The sequence below is a fragment of the Odocoileus virginianus genome, chromosome 32, assembly GCF_023699985.2.
Source record: "Odocoileus virginianus isolate 20LAN1187 ecotype Illinois chromosome 32, Ovbor_1.2, whole genome shotgun sequence".
NCBI classification, from domain to species: domain Eukaryota; kingdom Metazoa; phylum Chordata; class Mammalia; order Artiodactyla; family Cervidae; genus Odocoileus; species Odocoileus virginianus.
Window position 1 is genome coordinate 15,534,943 of NC_069705.1, and position 22,486 is coordinate 15,557,428.

The window sequence follows — 22,486 nt, forward strand, 5'->3', positions numbered from 1 at the left end:
CCCCTTCTCCTCCTGCCCTCAATCTTTCCCAGCATCAGGGTCTTTTCAAATGAGTCAGCTCTTTGCATCAGGTGGCCAAAGTATTGGAGTTTCAGCTTCAACATGAGTCCTTCCAATGAACACTGTGAGGATGAATTATGGGGAGAGGGCAGCTGTCCAAGGAGAGGTGCTGAACGTTTCTAAGTTGACAGCTCAACAATGACTGGAGAGAGAGTAGAGCAATACCTCTACTCTCGGTAGCTTTTTATTATTTTTAAACAAGACTTTCAAAAGAATACCTGAACAACATGGGACTTAACTTCTCCATAAACTCTAGGAATTTGTCTTATTAGGCAGGCCTGGCAGGCTATCTTTCCCATGGGTTTGGGAAAAACAGAAAAATATGCAAGGAATGTCGTGGTTGTAATTGTATCTCCAGCATGTAGTGGAGGGTCTGATGGGCCATTGTTGAACACGTGACTGCAATAATAATGGCAGAATGGATGCTACAACTCTTGTGCAGAGCTCTTTGTCCAGGAAGGAGACAAGGAAGCAGTTCTGACCTGTGGACACTTGTTTATATTTTTCTTGGGGTTATAGATTACTAGTATTTTGCCTCTAGAAACCAAATATCAGTAGAATTTCCTGTGGCTCTTTTGCAGAGATGGAGATAGTCTAGATTTGTGTCTTAATCACAGTTAAACTTTATAGAAGCTTTTACTTGTATGGAATTCAGTCATTTCATTTCTTTGGATTATCCGTACACTCTCCTTTCTGCATTGTGGTCTACTTGACACATTTGACAAATGGAAGATTCTGCGGGACTTGCCATCATATTGGCACCTGCAATTCATTTAGATCTCTTGGGCCCTGTGTGAGAGAGACCTGGAATAATGCAGCATTCAGTCAACCATGGGATGAGCTGCTATTTTTTATGGTCTGACTGAAGTTCCTGTTAGCCCTTGACTGTTTCCTGGGATGCAGCTATCATTTTCAGATAGAAAAAAATGATAGCTTAAATGAAAACTTAGAAACAGATGGTTTTGCCCTAAACCAATTGATTTAACACCAATTTATCTAAGATTTAACCTCCATTGAGAATTTCTACATCAACTCGGCATCCTTTTGTCCCCCTCATACTTTTGAGATTTTTATCTTTTTAGAACATTTTTATCCAATAGACTGGGCTGACTTTTTTTGGACAGTATGGAGTAACAGGAACAGATTCATCCTCTTGACTAAAACAGCCCCCCTACCACCTAAAAAAAAAAAAAGACAAAATACAACGATACATAGAAATTGGAGTTCAGACAGCACAAGGCAGTGGTCCCTAAGAGAGTACAAACTGAACGTTATGAGTGCCCCAGCTAACTTACTGAGAGTTTTAGGCCACTGTGCAGGAAGAGGAAACTCAGAGGAACTAATTATGGGCAACTCCTACGTACTGTGTAATTGCATTTGTAAACTTTCCAGCTGGACCTTTGTACTAGAGATATTTCCATGAAGGTTTATGTTCTGGTAGTGTCCACAGTCTTCTGGGGAAAATAACACTACCCCCTCCCTTTAAAAAAATAATTTTATTTATTTAATTATTTTATTTTTGGCTTCCCTGATAGCTCAGTTGGTAAAGAATCTGCTTGCAATGCAGGAGACCCCGGTTTGATTCCTGGGTTGGGGAAATCCCCTGGAGAAGGGATAGGCTACCCACTCCAGTATTCTGGCCTGGAGAATTCCATGGACTGTACAGTTCATGGGGTCACTCCCCCGCCCCTGCTTTTTTTCTTCTTCATCGTTTTATTTATTTATTTATTTATTTAATTTGTGGCTGTGCTGGGTCTTCACTGCCGTACACGGGCTTTCTCTAGTTGTGGCATGTGGGGGTGCTACTCTCTAGGTTGCGGTATCGGGCTCCTCATTCTGGTGGCCTCTCTTGGTGTGGAACACAGGCTCTAGGGCCGTGGGCTTCTGTCCTGGCAGAAGCTGCGTGGGCTTCGTAGCTGCCGCTCTTGGATCTAGAGCACCAGCTCAGTAGTTGTGGCACACGGCCTTGGTTGCCCCGAGACATGTAGGGATCTTCCCAGACCAGGGATCGCACCCACGTCTCCTGTATTGGCAGGCGGATTCTTTACCCCTGAGCCACCAGGCAGAGAAGCCCCCTTCCCCTTCTTTCTGATTAAAGTTGCCATGGCGTAGCCTGTGTGATGATTAATCAGTGGTTATATTCCTCACCCTCTGGTTTTCACTGATGGGGTCAGGGAACCAGTGTTCACATTTAGGTGGAAAATCAAGGTGCTGTTGAGCAAGAACTTTGACCCAGTATCTTGTTTCATACTGGATAGTAACTAATTGAGCTGCTTGGATCTTCTCTCTTGGAAAGCATAAATGCCAACAAAAAAAGAGGGCGCCTAGACCTTAGGTTGTGTCTCAAAAGATTGAGCTATTATTTTGGTTTAACACAAGGTCTGATATCTATCCTAGTCTTAATAGTCCACAGTGCAGGATAACTACATGGTTGCTGCGATGATTTTTGTTTTCTCTCACAATAAATTACTGTTACCAAAGGTTATATATGTGTGTTTTTTCTTACAAACTAAAATAGGCTCTTTATTCTTACTAAGAATAATGTATGGCTATGGTTGAGTCCTTATTATGAACTAAGTCCACAAATAGCATCTTCCCAAAAGTCTTGTAGAAAAAATACATAATTATTGCTAATACAATTTTATAGATTATAGCCCAAGGTCAAATTATTAGTATGTATCAGAGTTGGGAATCAAATCCAAGTTCAAGTTCATCTGACTAGCAGTTTACACCCCTTTTCTTTCTCTGGTTATCTGTCATTGATCAATATTTTTTCTACCTAAGTTAATTAGGACACCTAAAAAAAGATGAAACTCAGTGTCTATATTGGACTCAAAACCTGTTTAAAAATTTTTTTATTCTTGGATAATTATTACTATAATTGGATCTGTTTTTCTTGGGCGAGTTGTCAGTTAACTGCTATTAAAATTCCAATTAGAATGTTTTCTGAATAACCATTTTTTCCCAAGTAATTAAATAAGAGATTATCTTCTTTTTGAGAAAATGTTAGCTGCCAGCAAACATGTTTTCAGCTAATAGGTTTTAAATTAAATGCATTGTAAGTGGTATTTTACTGCTAGGTAGGAGAACTGAATTCTTCTCAGAAAGATTAATATTTCTAATCAAAGAAACACACATACAATTCTCACTTTCAAGTAGAGGCACTTTAGATGGAATTGTAAGTTAAGAAAATAAAATGCTGCAACCTGTGAATATAGTGTGGTTTGAAAAGGCGATTTAAAAAATCCAATAAGAAAAGTTCAATGCAGAAAATATAATTTGCTTTAGGAATTGTCATATATATCATCACAGCTTAGATTAGCAAATTTGTGTCATTGGACCTATTAATTAGATAAAAATCTGGCATGGTTTAGAATACAAGGAAATCTGGAAGATAAACTGTTGGACTATGCAACAGAAGTGACTTGAATTCATTGGTATTTTTGGCAAAGGACTAATAATTGCTGTCAGTTTTCCAAAGAGCTACAGAAGGAGACTAGGGAAAAAAATGCTGTAAGAATTCTTAAGCCCTGTCACTTTATAGTATCCACAGGCTTTCAGACAGTATCCCATATTATACTTTTTCTAAGACTAAAAGAGAAAAACCTATATGTTAGAATTTCAGCACTTTTAGGTTGCTGAACAGAGAATCTTTTCGAGCAGTCATTGTTTTAAAAAACAAAAAAGCATAAAACACAACCAGTTTCCTTAAATTGGACCCTCTTTTTTGAGAGTTGTATGTGTGAATGTTAAGTGTCCTGCCATCTTTTTTGGTTGTTCTAAGTATACAAAAATTGTTATTAGTGGAGGTAACTTATTAATATCATTGTGTGCGGTGCTTAGTTGTTCAGTCGTGTCCGACTTTTTGCAACCCCAGGGACTGTAGCCCACCAGATTCCCCTGTCTATGGAATTCTCCAGCTAAGAATACTGGAGTGGGTTGTCATGCCCTTCTCCAGGGGATCTTCCCAACCCAGGGATCGAATCCAGGTCTCCCGCATTGCGGGCAAATTCTTTACCATCTGAGCCACCAGGGAAAGCATTAATATCCTTAGTATCATTATTATTAAAATACTGCAGCACATAATGAAAGTCAAACAGTCCTAAAAAGTATGAGTCTCCCTTTCGACCTAGACTTAGGAAAGAGATTGATTGTCATCAACAGTTCCTCTGTGTCTTTTGTAAAAGTTTCAATTTTGACATATATGCACACATATTTACATAATGAGAGTAATAGAAATGGTATGGACCTAACAGAAGCAGAAGATATTAAGAAGAGGTGGCAAGAATACACAGAATAACTATACAAAAAAATCTTCATGACCCAGATAACCACAATGGTATGATCACTCACCTAGAGCCAGAAATCCTGGAGTGTGAGGTCAAGTGGGCCTTAGGAAACATCACTACGAACAAAGCTAGTGGAGGTGATGGAATTCCGGTTGAGCTATTTCAAATCCTAAAAGATGATGTGTGAAAGTGCTGCACTCAACATGCCAGCAAATTTGGAAAACTCAGCAGTGGCCACAGGACTGGAAAAGGTCAGTTTTCTTTCCAGTCCCAAAGAAAAGCAATGCCAAAGAATGTTTAAACTACTGCATAATTGCACTCATCTCACACACTAGAAAGTGACACTCAAAATTCTCCAAGCCAGGCGTCAACAGTACATGAACTGTGAACTTCCAGATGTTCAAGCTGGTTTTAGAAAAGGCAGAGGAACCAGAGATCAAATTGCCAACATCTGCTGCATCATCAAAAAAGCAAGAGAATTCTAGAAAAACATCTATTTCTGCCTTATTGACTATGCCAAAGCCTTTTACTGTGTGGATCACAACAAACTGTGGAAAATTCTTCAAGAGATGGGAATACCAGACCACCTTACCTGCCTCCTGAGAAATCTGTATGCAGGTCAAGAAGCAACAGTTAGAATTGGACATGGAACAACAGGCTGGTTCCAAATCAGGGAAGGAGTACATCAAGGCTGTATATTGTCACCCTGCTTATTTAACTGATATGCAGAGTACATCATATGAAATGCTGGGCTGGATGAAGCACAAGCTGGAATCAAGATTGCCAGGAGAAATATCAATAACCTCAGATATGCAGATGACACCACCCTAATGGCAGAAGTTGAAGAAGAAATAAAGAGCCTCTTGATGAAAGTGAAAGAGGAGAGTGAAACAGTTGTCTTAAAAGTCAACATTCAGAAGACTTGACATCCTGTCATCCAGTCCAATCACTTCACGGCAAATAGATGGGGAAACAATGGAAACAGTGACTTTATTTTTTGGGGCTCCAAAATCACTGCAGATGGTGACTGCAGCTATTAATTTAAAAGACACTTGCTCCTTGGAAGAAAAGCTATGATCAACCTAGACAGCATAGTAAAAAGTAGAGACATTACTTTGCCAACAAAAGTCCATCTAGTCAAAGCTATGGTTTTTCCAGTAATCATGTATGAATGTGAGAGTTGGACTATAAAGAAAGCTGAGTGCTGAAGAATTGATGCTTTTAAACTGCGTTGTTGGAGAAGACTCTTGAGAGTCCCTTGGACTGCAAGGAAATCCAACCAGTCCGTCCGACAGGAAATCAGTCCTGAATATTCATTGGAAGGACTGATGTTGAAGCTGAAACTCCAATACTTTGGCCACCTGATTTGAAGAGCTGACTCATTTGAAAAGACCCTGATGCTGGGAAAGGTTGAAGGCAGGAGGAGAAGGGGACAACAGAGGATGAGATGGTTGGATTGCATCACCGACTCAATGGACATGAGTTTGAGGAAGCTCTGGGAGTTGGTGATGGATGAGGCCTGGTGTGCTGCAGTCCATGGGATTGCAAAGAGTCAGACACGACTGGGCGACTAACCACCACCACCACCACAATATATGAGTACTGGGGATTATCCTGATGTATTAGAATGGTGCTTTCGTTGCACTCAAATATTTTCCTCATGGCTTGTGCTAATGAATGTTCAGCTGAGGACTTAAGGAAAGCCTGTCTGTCCAGAAACTTTCTAACAGAAAGTTAACTCTCTGTTTCCGAAATGCTCTCCTTTTTGGTACTTGGCCATGTGAACTCCTTACCCTCCTCAGACTCCCAGTTCTGTCCCCTCAACTTGGGGAGACTCTTACTTGATTCAGACTTATACGAAACATTTCCACAAAACAGCCAGTGAATTCTTTTCCTTAAGCCAGATTGCATAACGATTTTTGGTACTTGCCTTGAAAGTGTCCCACCTGTTTGTTGAACTCTGTGGAGCTATTTTTCATAACATGTTTTGATGCACATGGTAAGAATTCCAGCAAAACACAGAGGACTTCTGCAGGGGTCCATTAAAATAAAATATAGTTAAGGGGCTTTTTGGCTGTCTAATTCAAGAGTAATTATCAGGCTACTAGAGGGAGGAATAGACTAAATCACTTGATATCAGTTCAGTTCAGTTGCTCAATCATATCTGACTCTTTGTGACCCCATGGACTGCAGTGCGCCAGCCCTCTCTGTCCATCACCAACCCCTGGAGTTTACTCAAACTCATGTCCATCGAGTCAGTGATGCAATCCAACCATCTCATCCTCTGTTGTCTCCTTCTTCCCCTGCCTTCAATCTTTCCCAGCATCAGGGTCTTTTCAAATGAGTTAGCTTTTCACATCAGGTGCCCAAAGTACTGGAGTTTCAGCTTCAGCATCAGTCCTTCCAGTGAATATTCAGGACTGATTTCCTTTAGGATGGACTGGTTGCATCTCCTTGCAGTCCAAGGGACTCTCAAGAGTCTTCTCCAACCCCGCAGTTCAAAAGCATCAATTCTTCGGTTTTCAGCTTTCTTTATAGTTTCCCACACATGTTATTCTCTCAAACTTTAAAGTAGTTAGCCTCCAACTAATAAAAATAAATGGAAAAAAAATATTACACAAATGGTTTATTTCATCTTATTTTTAATATGATACATACTCAATATAAAACACATACATGTGCATGTACACATATGAATTATCATCACCATCATTAAAAATTATATATTAGAAATAAAGATCATTCAACATATTATGATCCAGTGATAGTACCCATCTCTGTTCCACAAGAGAATTCTTTATTTGCAGATAACCATGCTGTGCTTAGTCGCTCAGTCGTGTCCGACTCTTTGCGACCCGATGGACTGTAGTCCACCAGACTCCTCTGTCCATGGAGATTCTCCAGGCAAGAATACTGGAGTGGGTTGCCATTCCCTCCTCCAGGGGATCTTCCCAACCCAGGGATCGAACCCAGGTCTCCCACATTGCAGGCGGATTCTTTACCGACTGAACCACCAGTATCAAAACAGAGTGGACAGTCTCAAAAGCAGACAGTGTGACAGAGTAGGAAGTGGGATGAGGAAGGAGACCCTTGAACAAAATGGGAAAACACAATATTTTGGAGCAATTTCGCATTAGTGCCAAGTAGCCTTACTCTTATCCACATCCCATAAACATATATTCTAATTTCATTATATTATGATTTTTGTTTCAAAATGATATCAAAAATAGCTAACATATTCTTAGTAATGAAGGAATTGTGTTATAAATTTTATAGTGTGCCAGAAACTATTAAATTGAAAAGCAAATGTTAGTGTTATGGTTTGGATTAAGCTATCTAGAATATTCAATAAATCAGAATCGCTTATTGCCTGGTGATAGTATGTAAAAGAACTTTTATTATAGCTTAGTGGTAAATTTATTTGGGTTGTTAAGGCCCCTCTGAAGCGTAACTGGGACTGGATGGATGACAAACTTGGAAAGATTATGAAGTTAAAAAGAAGAGGAGATAAAGCAGAAGAAATAAATCCTTAATCCTTTGTTCAGGAAATGTTTAGTCTTATTGTGTCCAATAAATCAGGGAAACACAATCAAAATGTCAAGATTCAATAAGCATCATCCTCTCTGTAATTCATTCTTATTTTTTTCCCATTTTCTTTCTTAACAACAGTTTTCTTTTTTGTATTTCTAATTTTAACCAGACCAAGCCTCTTTGCAACTCTATGAATTTGAAGTCTCATTTATATTAGGGGATGACTGTAGGCCAAAAAAGAAGGGATAGAATGAAGATGGGAAATAAGAAAAGAGGATAAAAAACAAGAAAGGAAGGAAAGAAAAAAAAGAAGAGAAGGAACAAAGGGTCAACTGAAGACAGCAGAAGTGCAGAAAAATAAATGGGCATCACCAGTTCCCAAAGTTTGATTTACCCTTAAAAGCAATTTTTTTTGAACCCAGTGAGAGCACATGTTGTTCTCTTATAGATTCACAATGCACATTGGCACATTAAGGACTTGGAGAAGGAATCAGTTTAATTTTGTTTAACTTGGCATTTCCCAAATACATGTTCTTGGTATGCACATGATTCCTTGTGAAACAACGATTAATACGATAGTAAGTTAAATCCCACGGAGCACACTTTAGGAAAAATTGAAGCTTACAATTTCAGTTGCATATATTATTGAATTTCATTATCTTCCTCTTAAGCACAACTTCTCTTTTTTTTACTAGCTTTATTGAGACATTGTTGACATGAAATATTTCTTAAGTTAAAGGTGTACATTGTGTTGATTTGATACACTTATATGTTGTGAGTCACCACCATAGTGTTAGCTGACACCTCCATCATACCACATAATTACTGTTTCTTTTTTGTGGTTACAACCTTTAAGATCTGCTCTTTTATAACATAGTTATAAAATTAATTAACTGTAATTACCATGCTGAATGTTAGCTCCTCAGAACTTATTCATCTTGTAATAGAAAGTTTGTATTTTTTGACAAATTTTCTTAACTTTGGCTGGTTTATCATTGCTATATTGATTGCATGTCATTATATAATGCTTGATATCCTCTATTCCAGGTAATGATATACATTAGGTATATATATCACAAACTTTCTGAGCCATAGTTCTTTGGTCTCTGAAGTCACATTTTGAATAAATGGGAGACATGAAATGGGCTGAGAGGTCTTCAGGCTTCTATTTTAGAAAGATAGAAGAATCATGGCTTCTAAAAGAGTTCCATGCCCTAATTCTTGGAATCTGTTAATATTAATTTATATGGCAAAAGGGACTTTAAAGATATGATTAAGTGAAGGATCTAAAGAGGGAAAAATTATTTTGGATTATCCAAGTGGCCGTAAACTGATCACTTGAGTTCTTCAAAGTAGAGAAATTTCCCTGGTGCAAGATGACCGAGAGATGGTAGCATCAGAAAGGCCACTGTTAACTAAGAAGACGGGTGAAGGGACCATGAGCCTTGGAGAGTGGCAGCCTCTAGGAGCGAAGAAAGGCCTCTGGAAACGATTATAGCTCTGTTGATATTTCAGTTTTATCCCAGTAAAACCTGTGTTGGACTTCTGACTTATAGAATTGTAAGATAATATATTTGTAAAGTGTAAGTCCCCTGCAAAGGCGTATGTGAGGTGGAAGCAACAGGAGGAAGTCTTTTACAACTTTATCCCAATCAGAAGCAGAACACATGTAGAATAATATATGTTGGGTTAACATTAAGTCATAGTAATTAAAAAATATTTGGGTGAATGATAAGACCTGGTTCAGATGGTAAAGAATCTGGATGCAATGCAGGAGTCTAGCATCTGATCCTGGGGGCAGGAAGATCCCCTGGAGAAGGGAATAGCTCCCCACTCCAGTGTTCTTGCCTGGAGAATCCCATGGGCAGAGGAGACTGGTGGGCCACAGTCCATGGTGTTGCAAAGAATCAGACATGGCTGAGCAACTTTCACTCACTCATTCACAAGACCTAAAACACAGTTGACTTTTATCACACATGAATTTAAAACAATTTGTATATAACAGAATGAAGAACCCCCCACATTTAAACTTAGGGAAGTCCAGTGACATCTAAAAGATGCTTTGGCTATGTGTGTACTGAGAAGGGGGGCTTCTCTGGTGGGTCAGACAGTAAAGAATCTGCCTGCAATGCAGAAGACACAGGTTCCATTCCTAGGTCAGAAGATCTGGAGAAGGAAATGGCAACCCACTCCAGTATTCTTGCATGGAGAATTCCATGGACAGAGGAGCCAGGAAGGCTATAGTCCATGGGGTCTCAAAGATCATTGAGAAGGATAGAGGGATGACCAAGTGTGGGACAGGTATCATTGTCAATGTCCTCCCTGCAGTTGTGGGAAGAACATGTCTGAAAGTAATAATACTAAACTAAATTTAGAATAATCTGGAGTCTTCCAATGGGATGCATTTTTGTTCAAATAAACCAGATTTGGATGCTATTAGTTATGATGCCAGTTGAGTCTTTGGTTTGCCTCAATCTTCATGGATGTTACTCATTGCTTTTCACTTCTGTCACTTCGTGCCCATGTGTGTGACGTCTGAGTAACATCAGATGGTAGGATCTGTGGAGTAACCAGACAGCCACACCAGAAGCAGCAGATTGTCCTCCTGCTCCTTCTCCTGGGCTTAGCTTTAATTTTTTAGGAGTCTGCTCTTACCAAAGACCCAGATCTCTAATAACTGGTATGAAGAATGACACTTGAATTAGTAAAACATATAAGAGCTTAGACATTGAGAAAGGAAAGGCCTAAACTCTCCGTTGTTGAATTTGTTATAAAACAAATTCCTAGGAATTTAATGAACACAATTTCTGTGGGCCTCACATTTGGAAACAATGAGGTGGAAAATATGAAATAACGTGTAACAGTATTGCAGCACGGAGGATCAGATCTAGAAGAGTTTATTTTGGGCAGGGAATGTTTTCCCATCTGAGGTTCCTATTTAGACTTATGACCACTAGCTGGCATGCGAATTCTAGTTACACTTGGAAGCTGTTTATTTTTGCCACTTTTGTCTGGGACTTTCCTCAATTTTTTAAGATTGTCAATAAAAAGGTGGACCAGTAGCTGGGCACGATTTTAGTTCCATGATCAATTAAGCTTCACAGAAATATAAAAAATTGAGTGTAAATTAAAGGAGACAGTCTGAGACCTGCCATTCTTGATTTTTCCAGGTTTTCAGATTCTCATTTAGAATTCACAGGAGTACTTTTCTTTGACAGGCATACCCATAAGCAAACATTTTTAAAAGGGATAATCAGAACCCCCTGAATTGTCTGTGGTTCAGGAATCTTCACTGGCCTGTCAAATTGGCAGAAGTCTCCTCTAAGGACCTCAGAATTTATCCCAGCTGGCACTGCTGATTTGACCAGATTATGTTTCAGGCAGTCATTGGCTGGGCCTCGTAAAGGCCTGTTTTCATAGTTAACTGTCAGCACTGGGCTCTTCCCAATTAAAATCAGACTAATGCCACTTCCAGCAGCTTGGCAACCTACCCCTTGAGTTTCCCATCTGTCGCTTCTGCTGTTTTTAACAGATAAACCCCCACATCTCAGGCTTCACCCAATAAGAAGTGTTGTTTCTTGCCCATGTCATCCTAAACAGGTGTTCTAATTGGCAGGCAGCATCTCCTCAGCAGTGGTGCTTCATGAATCGGCAACACGTGGTTTCCAAGTTGGCTGTCCTTGTTGGAAGGGGTAAGAGAATGAAGGATTCATGGCGGAGGTTTTTTATAGGTCAAAGTTTTTATGGAAACTGGTGCGTCTCCCCTCTACTCATATGCCACTGACCCCAACTCTGTCGCACTTAGATGGCCAGATCTAACTGCAACAGAGGCTGAGAAATACAGCCTAGTTTTGAGCCCAAGAAGAGGAGAAATCGGGTTTGATTAATAGCTGTCTTTAACACACCTATGCTTGTCCAACTATTTTAATAGTATTTAACATTTTTAAATGGCTTTTTACCTACTTGTGATTTCTCACATGTGAATTTTAAAAATTATTCCAGTTTGTCTTGGAAATATCTATTATTTTATCATTTTGCTGTACTTTTCCCAATATATACATATAGTCTATATACATATAAAATATGTGTGTGTATGTGTATAATTCAAGGTTACATAGTTACATAGGCCAGATCCACAACTTGAGACCAGGATGTATAACTCTGAGTGCACTGAATGGTTTCATTTTATTATATTTCAATCTCAAATATATAGAGAAGATGATAAAAAGGTCCATGAATCAATACTTTTGATTGATATAATCTCTAATTTAAATTCCACACTGAGTAGTAAATATCTAGAAAACTATCTTAACTTTTAGAGCCTCAAGGGCATCTAATATTGGGATCTTTTTGTAATTTCCTTTGCTACGCCTTCCATTTTTTCTTTTAGTATTAATAATTTCTTAATCAGATTGACTCAGATTTATCATAATCACTCTGGAAACTGAGGAGTTAGAAAGAGGCATAGATAGATGAATAGATGTGGTAGAAGGCTGGGCTTTCTAAAAATCACAAACTTACAAAGGCCAAACTCACATCATTTTCCTCCTTTCCCTCACATCCAATAAAGGATAGCCAATGGGAGAACAATGGAAAAAAACAACAGCACCTTTCGGTACGTAAAGTGGTCTGGAGCTTGAATCAGAAGTCTGACTACAGGGACTTCCCTGGTTATCCAGTGGTTAAGACATTGCACTTCCAACGCAGGGGGCACCAGTTTGATCCCGGTCAGGGAACTAAGATCCCTTATGCTGCCTGGGGTGGGCAAAACTAAATGAATAAGAAAAAGAAAAGGAAATCGACTACAAATGTAGCAAGAGAGGCAGGCTGATCTAGGGGGTGTGGCAAGCTTTGAACCATGATGATGACACCAGTATCTCTGTGTTATTGTCCAGGGCAGACAGCTGCTTCTCATGATCGCTGCCAACGAGGGGTCCAGGAGAGTAGAAGACTCAAGTGTGTTGTTTATAAAGAAACAAACTAAAGTTCAGACAAACTCAGAGAGGAATCAGCTAGTTAGTGAAAAATGCTAAAAAGCCAGAAACACCTGGTATAGGAGAAACTACCCTAAGAGGGGCCGTCAACATTACAGACAGCAAACGAACAGATACGTCTTCCCAGGGTAGGATGAAGGGAGGCGTTTTACTGTGGCCTGATAAGGTGAGTAATATGGAAGGATTGTTTCCAGGCAGCTGCTGCCCATTAGAGGAAGGTGGTGAGAGACTCCACTGAGAGCCTTTCAGACAAAGTTATGTGAAACTATGCACACACCAGAAACTCTATTGAAGATGTTAGATTGATCATGCTCCAAGTTCTGTTGTGGCTAGAATGTTTTCTGGGCAAAGGGAAGAAGGCCAGGCTTGGATTGTCCATATGTCTTAAACACTTAATGAAAAATAATATTACATTAATTCCTTTATATCCTCTGTGATTTGTCCAAGAGACTAAATATGATTCAGATTGTCTTCATGGGACTCTACTGATTGAAATAGACATTTCTTGGCCTTCTTTTTGTGTTTCAATTCCCCAAATTTTTTAAAAATTTCAACTTTAAACTTATCAAAGGTAGAACCAACGTTTGATGGCGTACTGTTTCCCAGACCTTATCTCAATGCTTGATGTCTTGAAATCCTCCGTACGGTCCTGCAAAGGAAAGAATTGTAATGACCACATTTCACAAATGAGGAGACTGCTTTGCTTCAAGATACAGAAAATGGCAAAATCGGAAAATTTATTATCTTTCTCAATGCAAAGGTCATGCTGTTTCACCTAGAAGAGGTGCAAGGATCCCTGACATTGGGTTTGAACTTGGTGGAGTTTTTGGGTCTTTCTCTTACAGTTAACATAGCAGCTTCTTCAACCGTCCTCCTGGAGGCAACATTGTGGCCCTAGTCACTGTGTTTCTTTCTTTTAATCTTGAACAAGTCGCTTCTCTTTGTCCAATGGTAAAATGACGAGATTGGATGAGAGGATATCACAGATCTCCACCAACTTTGACAAATCTCCAGTTCAAGGACTAGGATGTGCTATTGTCTCAACCATGCTCCTTAATGCGATACCTAGGAAGAATCTAGGAGCATTTTCCATTGCCAGGTAATAGCTCCTTTTGCTTCTTCCCTCATTGTGGGTGACTCTTTTTTAAATTGTGGTATCATTGCTTTACAATGTTGTGTTAGCTTCTACTGTACAACAACAGCAATCAGCCATGTATGTGTGAGCATTAGTTGCTCAGTCGTGTCCAACTCTGAGACCGCATGGACCATAGCCCAGCCAGGCTTCTGTGCCCATGGAATTCTCCAGGCAAGAATACTGGAGTGGGTGGCCATTTGCTTCTCCCAAATCTGCCATATGCCTGCCTACATCCCCTCCATCTTATACCTCCCTCCAACTCTCCCATCCCACCCCTCTAGGTCATCACAGGGCCCCGAGCTGAGCTCCATGTGCTATATAGCACCTTCCCACTAGCTGTCTATTTTATGCATGGTAGTGTGTAGATCATTCCCAATCTCCCACCTCATTCCACCTCCCACTGTGTCCACACGTCTGTTCTCTCTGCCTGTGTCTCTATTCCTGCCCTGAAAATAGGTGCATCTGTACCATTTTTCTAGATTTTTCATATATGTGCTAATATGATATTTGTTTTTCTCCTTCTGACTCACTTCACTCTATATGACAGACTCTAGGTCCATCCATGTCACTACAATGACTCAATATTGTTCCTTTTTTATGGTTGAGTAATACTCTTTCTTAAAAAGGCGAAAGTGGGAAAACTTTCCTATATGAATCCATACTCAGAAAGGCTGGTGTGACAGTGAACATCAGTTTCTTATTCATCAAGATGAATTCAAGCCCTGCCACCTGTCATTTCACCCATCTGCGACAAACATTAGGAAAATAGCTGTCACACTTGGAAGATTCCTCCATTTTCCCAGGAAATTGAAAGTGTTTGCCTCCTTTGTAGACGGGCAGCTGACTGAAAGTGCTTATCAAAAGAGTACTGCTGAGAGTGAGGAGATCTAACCCTTTCGGGAAGCCTGGTTGCATAGGTGAACTTACATCTCTCTTTATCTCTATTGACTCAGTCAGTGTTTCTATGATGCTTGTATCATCCCAGGTGCAAATTATAGAAAAGCATGGCAATTTCATTTACCCTCTTCATGGAAGCAATTCACAAAACAAAATAAAACAAAAACTATTTCTTTTTCAACTGTGCTTGTGAACTTACTTTGGCAGATAAAGCACAGCTTTCCTTTAGTATAAAATCCCTATAATCCTCACGTGGAGTAATCTATTTGCTCTATCATTTATTCAATATCATTAAATATCTGTTTAACCCATTGAAGGGATTCATTACTTCTTCAATAAAACATTTCCTTACCGATAAAATGGCCCTAAATAATATGAGCTTATAGTCATTATGTGCAGTAATTAAGAAAATGCATGAAAGTGCATCCTTCCTCTGTGAAAGGTACTTGTCAGTCACCATATAGAATTTTTAAAAAAAGATGATTTCATAAGGAAATAGATCAAGTCCTCAAGAAGCTGTAGTCCAATTAAAAAAGATAATGTATGTTCATAAATTACCTAAAGTTAAAGAAGAAAGTGGCAGGTATGGAAGAGAAGTTACAGGGAAAATGCCACAGGAATCTGGAGAACAAAGGATACTTCTAGGATTATGATACAGTGTTTTGCAGAAGGCAGTTGAACTCAGCTTTTAAGGATGAATAGGATTTGGACACATACAAATGGAGGAGAGGGACTTCCCTGATGGTCCAGTGGTTAAGGCCCCATGCTTCCAATGCAAGGGGCGTAGGTTTGATCCCTGGTAAGGGAACTAAGATCCCAGATGCTGTGTGGTGCTGCCAAACAAACAAACAAACAAAAAATGGAGAAGAGAGGATGAAAATACCTCCTGAAGATGCGGTATGAGATTAGAACTAAGAAATAGGTGTCCCAGGACAATAATCAGTGGTTTAGTTTGGTTGAGGAATGTAGTTTATGGAGAGGGGAATGGTAAATAAGGTTGGGAATGTAAGTGTGACTAGATGGAAGATGAGTCTGAGTGCTTTTATTCTGCAGACCAGGATTTAGGCTAATAGTGAGCATAGAGAGGTTATGGGATAGAACAGATGTGTAATGAAAAAGGACAGAAAATTCAGTGAGGGGCATGTTGGATTTGAGATGTACCAAGAGCCTTCTTTTGGGTTGCTAGGGAGGACTGGGACACTGGAGGAGGTACCCAGCGTGCTGTAGTTCCCTTGGCTGTACATTCACTGCAAACAGCATCCTATATAATTCAGTAGAACAGAACCACCTCCTAAGACTTTTGGAAACAGAGAGCCTCAGCAATTCCATCACTTACCTCAGTCCCTAGCCACTGAAGGAAGTAGAGGTGACACAGAAGTGAGAGTGAGTTTATTCAGATTTTAAGGTGAAATGTGAAAAAGATCTGCTGAAGGTGTTGAGGACTAACAGGTACTATGAAAAATGGAAAAGTGAAGCTGTTAGTCACTCAATTGTGTCTGATTCTTTGCGACCCCATTAACTGTAGTCCGCCAGGCTCCTCTGTCCATGGACTTCTCCAGACAAGAATTTCTCCAGGGGATCTTCCTGAACCCAGGTCTCTCGCATTGTAGGCAGATTCTTTACCATCTGAACCACCGTGGAAGCCCCAAGATTTTTGGATTCAGTTTATAGTGTATTCATGATGGTCTGGGGTGAAGGAAACTTAATGAGCCCTCAAAACAATTAAGTGAAATAAGTTATCAATAAGGACAAGAAATAGAGCAAATATTAACTGCACAAGTCCCGAGAATAACAAGATAAAAAAAAATGACTGATATGTGAATGGCAGTAAAATCCAAAGGAAAAACGAAGTGCTAACAAGTTGCTAGTTTTTATATTTTAATGTGGTAAGTTGCCATTCACATCAAAGGGTTTTCTGATTTGAGGATGAAAAGGAGATTTCTGGCAGCAAAAATAACTGAAATAGAAAATTCAAGGTAAGCAGTGAAAACCCCATTACCATGTCAGGGAGCCTTATCTGTAATTTATTTTCTGCAGCTTGATTTTGTTGATGGAGACTGGTTACAAAGATAAGGAGCCATAGAGATAAGAGAAATTGATAGACAGAAAAGGTAACTTGAAAACAGCAAAGGATATAGCCAACATGGCAGAATATTATCTTAAAACCCTATCATGCTGAAAATATCAAATAAAAGACTCCCTGCCATAAAACCTCAGAAAATACCTCTGTGAAGTAATATAGGAAGAATATTATTGGAAGGACTGATTTTCTTCATGGGCTTTGGACACATTTATTGTGTGTGTTAGTCGCTCAGTCATATCCAGCTCTGCGAACCTATGGACTGTAGCCCACCAGGCTCCTCTGTCCATGGGATTCTCCAGACAAGAAAACTGGAGTGGGTTGCCATTCCCTTCTCCAGGGGATCTTCCCGACCCAGGGATTGAACCCGGTCTCCTGCATTGCAGGCAGATTTTTTTACCATCTGAACTATTTAGTAATATAATGCAAATCAGATATCTCTGCCATTATTTCTTATAACTTTGTGCCTAACAGGAGGACTTCCTGAAAAATATGAGGGCTTAGGCAGTACACTTGAAGTGAATTCTCCAGAAAGTCAGAAAACAATTCATTTCTCACTATTTAGGGTCTGAAATCAGGAGACCTGACTGACACCAACCTTTGAGTTGATCCTGTAAGTAAATAAAAAGTAGGAACCAAGGCTAGAAAAATCTGCAGAGGCTTTGAAATCCAGGTTTAAGACGTTTGACTTATTAAAAAAAAGAAGTAATAGGCCCCAAATAGAGTCAATTGTGCTCAGCCCCACGACAGCAAAGCAAAGCTTAATACTTAATCTAATTGCAGTTTCAGCCTCTTTTAGGCTTGAGATTTTATATCAGTCACCCTGGAGTTTCCTGATCAACCCTAGTGAAGTTGTCTTCAGGTGAAAGGCCCCCACCCTTCCCTCAGAGGAAGGTGACCTCGCCAGAAATAATCTTCCCTTTTGTTTTTGATTTCCTTGTCTCATCCCTTTTGCCTTTAAAATCCTTCCATTTTAAACAGCTCCTCAGAGTGTCTTTCTGGGGCTTCCCTGGTGGTTCAGTGGTGAAGAATCTGCTTGCAATGCAGGAGACGTGGGTTTGATCCCTGGGTGGGAGAGAGCCCCTCGAGAAGGAAATGGCAACCCACTCCAGTATTCTTGCCAGGAGAATCCCATGGACAGCGGGCTACAGTCCCTAGGGTCTCAAAGAGTTGGACATGACTTAGGGAATAAACCACCGAGAGGGCCTTTCTATTAATAGTTGCAGTTGGGATGCCAACCAATTCATGAATTGATGGATAAAGTGATTAGATCTTCAAAATTTACTTAGTTGAAATTTGTTTTTTTCCCAGATTACATCCTTCTGGGGAAAAAAAAAAAGGGTACTTATGTGAGGTTTGGCAGGGAGGGTGGTAGGCGGTAATATGAGCAAATCTGTATTTTATTGTCAAGTGTCAGAGAAGCTGGAATAAGGAGAGATTTGGGGCCAGGAAGAATCAGAGAGCATGGTCCAAGAGCTATTTCTCAAGTCAAATAATACAGTTAGAGGAAAAAAGATCACTATTGTATCTTTTAAAACACAATCTTAAAGAGTTTGTTTAGTGAACATCGAAGTTTTCTTTATTCTTTACGTGAGATTTTGCTCTAATATTAAAGAATAATGTGATTGAATGCAATATTCTAGGTTGGCAGTTATTTCCATGCTGCATGTGGAAGATACCACTCCATTGCTTTCTGGACTTTGTTGTTGATGAGATGTTATTAGTACTATCAATCTATCAATACTTTTCTTTGCTAATTTGTTATTAATACTATCAATCTATCAATATTTTTCTTTGCTAATTTGTTATTAATACTATCAATCTATCAGTACTTTTCTTTGCTAACTTTAATGATTTTTCTCTTTCTTCTTTATTTTCATTATGTGACCAAGGTGTGGACTTATTTTCATTGTACTTTTATCTATTTTTAGTAGATAATTCTAGTAATAAATTTTTGATCTAAAATTTTATTTTTTAATCAATATTCTAGAATATTCCTAGCAATTAATTCTTCAGAGGTAGCCTACCATCATTTCTTCCTTTCTCTGTTTCTATAATTTTTATTGAACATTAGATATTAGGCTTATCAATCTTTCATGTGTCTTAACTTCTCTTCAATATTTTTTTCTTTTATTTTCTAGATTGCATTCTGGATAAGCCTCTTAGTATCATTTTCCAAATTCACCAATTAGCTCTTTTAATTAGAACCCAAGTCAGAATGTATCCCAGCTCTTGCAGTTTTAAAATTTGGATGTTTGATATACGTTTGATGTTCAAGTTGTCTTATTGATTCTTGAAATCAGTTGATTCACACGACTTTGTTTTATTTCTGTTCATGTTGTTTCAAAACTTTGTTCTTTTCAAAATAGCGGTTATGTCTTGGTTTATTTCCTTAAGCATAACTTATTTTAAAGTTTTTATCAAACTGTTCAATGAAATGAATTTCATATTGAGTGTTTTGATTATTGATTGCACTGGTTTCCTTTCTTTTTTTAAAAAAATATTTATTTTTGGGGGGCTGTGCTGGGTCTTCATTGTGGTGCACGGACTTCTCATTGTGGTGGCCTCTTGCTGCGGGCTCTAGGTGCTCAGGCTTCAGTAGATGTGGCTCATGGGCTCAGCTGCTATGAGGCACACTGGATCTTCCTGGACCAGGGATCAAACCCATGTCTGCTGCACCAGCTGCCAGACTCCCAACCACAGAACCACCGGGGAAGTCCCTCAATGGCTTTTTAAACATTAGAATTCTTCAAGTGTTTGTAATATTGCCCTGCAGGCCTCTGTTTCCCTCTCTCTGTCACAGACACAAAGACACAAATACACACCCACACACAAAATAACTTCAGAGTCTGGGATCTCAAAAGCAAATAAAAGAAAGAAGATGCGTAGGAGTTACCAATTCAGGAGGACAAGTTTCTCTTACAAGGACAGACAGCTTGGTAACAACCTTAGAAGTCTTTCTCACTATTGATAATTCTGGGAAATGTGCAAAACTAACATTTTATTAGCATCTTGTATAGGATTTATCATGTAGTATGTATTAAATACATATTTGTTGAATTCATTTCTTAATAACCATGCTAAAGATAATTGTAAGACCACTCAAAATCATACCTACAGAAGGAAACTGAAGCCCTATAGTTATAGAGGCTTCTAAAAGCATTGGAAGGAAAAATAAAAAGTAGTAAAAGTTTACTGAAACTATTAATCCAGGCCTAAAGCTCCCAGGTACTATCTTTAGAAAGTAATGAACTAGAGCAAATGGAGTCAGGATGTCTCATTATCATAAAGTCTGGGAATGTGAATCCCACAGAGAAAAGGTTGACAGCTAGGGAAGAAATGAGCAGAAAGAATTAAGAAGGAAATGCTAGAGGGTTTAACATGAGGAGGGGTTTACAAAAGATAAGGTGTGTTAATTGAAAATAAGAAGCACTAATATTAATAAAAAAAAAAATGGGACTGACTCAATGCCCATATGAGATGTTATCCAAGGTCTGGAGAGATTTAGGAAAGGAGGAGACATCAGAGTAAGAACTATAATACATTATATTTGTACAGCAAATTGCTTTTTAGTTTAGGAAGCTTTTCTACAGACTTCATTTTACGTGAACTTTACAAGTACTCTATGAAGTAGAAAAATTATTATTTAGGTTCAGGGATAGTGACATTATTGAGCAGCTTTTCTTTTCTTTCTTCTTTTATTTTTGGCCACACAGCGGAGTTTATGGGATCTTAGTTCCCCAACCAGGGATTGAATTCGCACCCACAGCAGTGAAAGTTCGGAAGACTGCCAGGGAAGTCAAGAGCAGTTTCTTTATGCTAAAAATTTCACCTGTTTATACAGTTTACTTGGAGTTAGAAAACCTGGGCTCAAATTTCAGCTCTTCTACTTAAAAGGTAGGAGGCCTTGAGCAAGTTACTTAACATCTCTGTTCTTAGTTTCTTTACATATAAGATGGCCTAATAAAAGTTTTTATTGAAGGGATTGCTATGAGGTTTCCATGACTTAAGACATTTAAAATACTTACAACAGAGTCTGGCACACAGCAAGGACCTTCTCAATGTTATATATAATAATAATCACTTTCTTCTCTGAAGGAGCGATTGAGGTTCTGAGAAGTTGAGTTTTTGATCAGTGTCATGTAATTAGTCACGTTAAAAGCTCAAAGTTAGAGTCTCACTCCAGAGTCTCTGCTTTTCTAGAAACATTGCATATCGCTCCAGTCAGTCATTGTTTGTGGAGATATTGAGACAGAATATTAATATAAAAAATGGAAGAAGAAAAAAAAGTGGAAGAATGTGTAGGTATAAAATCAAGCTGGAAACATCCACTGGGAGAAGAGTCCTCAGGTAAAGTGAGTACTTCAGTAAGTGTAGGTAAGCAAGCTTGGAAGGGCTGTTTTAGCTCTGTGTCTGTAGGGTTTGGTACAGTGCATGACATCCTTGACATGAAACTGAATTACTTTTTGGTCATCTAATAAGCACTCTCCAATAAAAAGCAAGACTTCAAATGGCCTTTGGGAAACCACCTGTAACCTACTCTTAGTCATGGTATTTGGGTGAGAATGACTCCTAATCACCTCCTAGCTCCAGGGGTGGATGGTCATGATTTGATTCATTTTCTCAATATCCTATTTCCCTTGTCACAGCAAATAGCCATAAATGGTCATGTCAATCAGTTCAGACTAAAATAAACCAAGGAGAAGTTTGCTGGAATTTTGCAGGAGGAAATTGCATTTCTTCTTGGAATTACTAGTAGGTACACTTACATTTTTCTTGGATGAGGCCCTGTGAGGATGTGAGGGCTGGAACTGCTGCAGCCATTTTGCTATTATTAGAGAAACTGAAAGAGAAGAGTAGGGGAGGAAAAATCTTTGGTGACATCAGCTGTTTATTGTGTGAACTTATAAATAAACTGCTTGCCTGGAGAATCCTATGGATGTAGGAGCCTGGTAGGCTGCAGTCCATGGGGTCGCTAAGAGTCAGACACGACTGAGCGTCCTCACTTTCACTTTTCACTTTCATGCATTGGAGAAGGAAATGGCAACCCACTCCAGTATTCTTGCCTGGAGAATCCCAGGGATGGGGGAGCCTGGTGGGCTTCTGTCTATGGAGTCGCACAGAGTCGGACACGGCTGAAGTGACTTAGCATTAGCATAAATAAGCTGAGTGTTGTCTGGAGCCAGTCTTACTTCTGGACTTTTCAGTTATGCAGCTCCTGTATTTTTTTAGATAAAGAGTATGTGCTTTTTCTTTTTGTCACTAGTAACACAAAAACTTCTGATACAGTAAATTTTCAATAAATAGTTATGAAAAAGAATTTGGATTTTTTAAAAATAAGATTGGTCCATAATCTTAATATATAAAAAAAAACTGTTAAAAACAGTTTAGAAAGGACTTCCCTGGCAGTAAAGTGGATTGGAATCCACTTGCCAATGCAGGGGACATGGGTTTGATCGCTGGTCTGGGAGGATTCCACATGCCGTGGAACAACTAAGCC

General features: G+C 39.1%; 1 protein-coding gene across 1 annotated transcript in view; it reads left to right on the top strand.

The window, feature by feature from the left end:
- The window catches only part of FUT10 (fucosyltransferase 10), a 229,838-nt gene that overhangs the window by 205,306 nt on the left and 2,046 nt on the right, over positions 1 to 22,486 (top strand). The window contains exon 8 of the mRNA XM_070459911.1: positions 11,481 to 11,572. The gene's annotated coding sequence lies outside the window, so the exon portion shown is untranslated. The remainder of the gene's footprint in view (positions 1 to 11,480; positions 11,573 to 22,486) is intronic.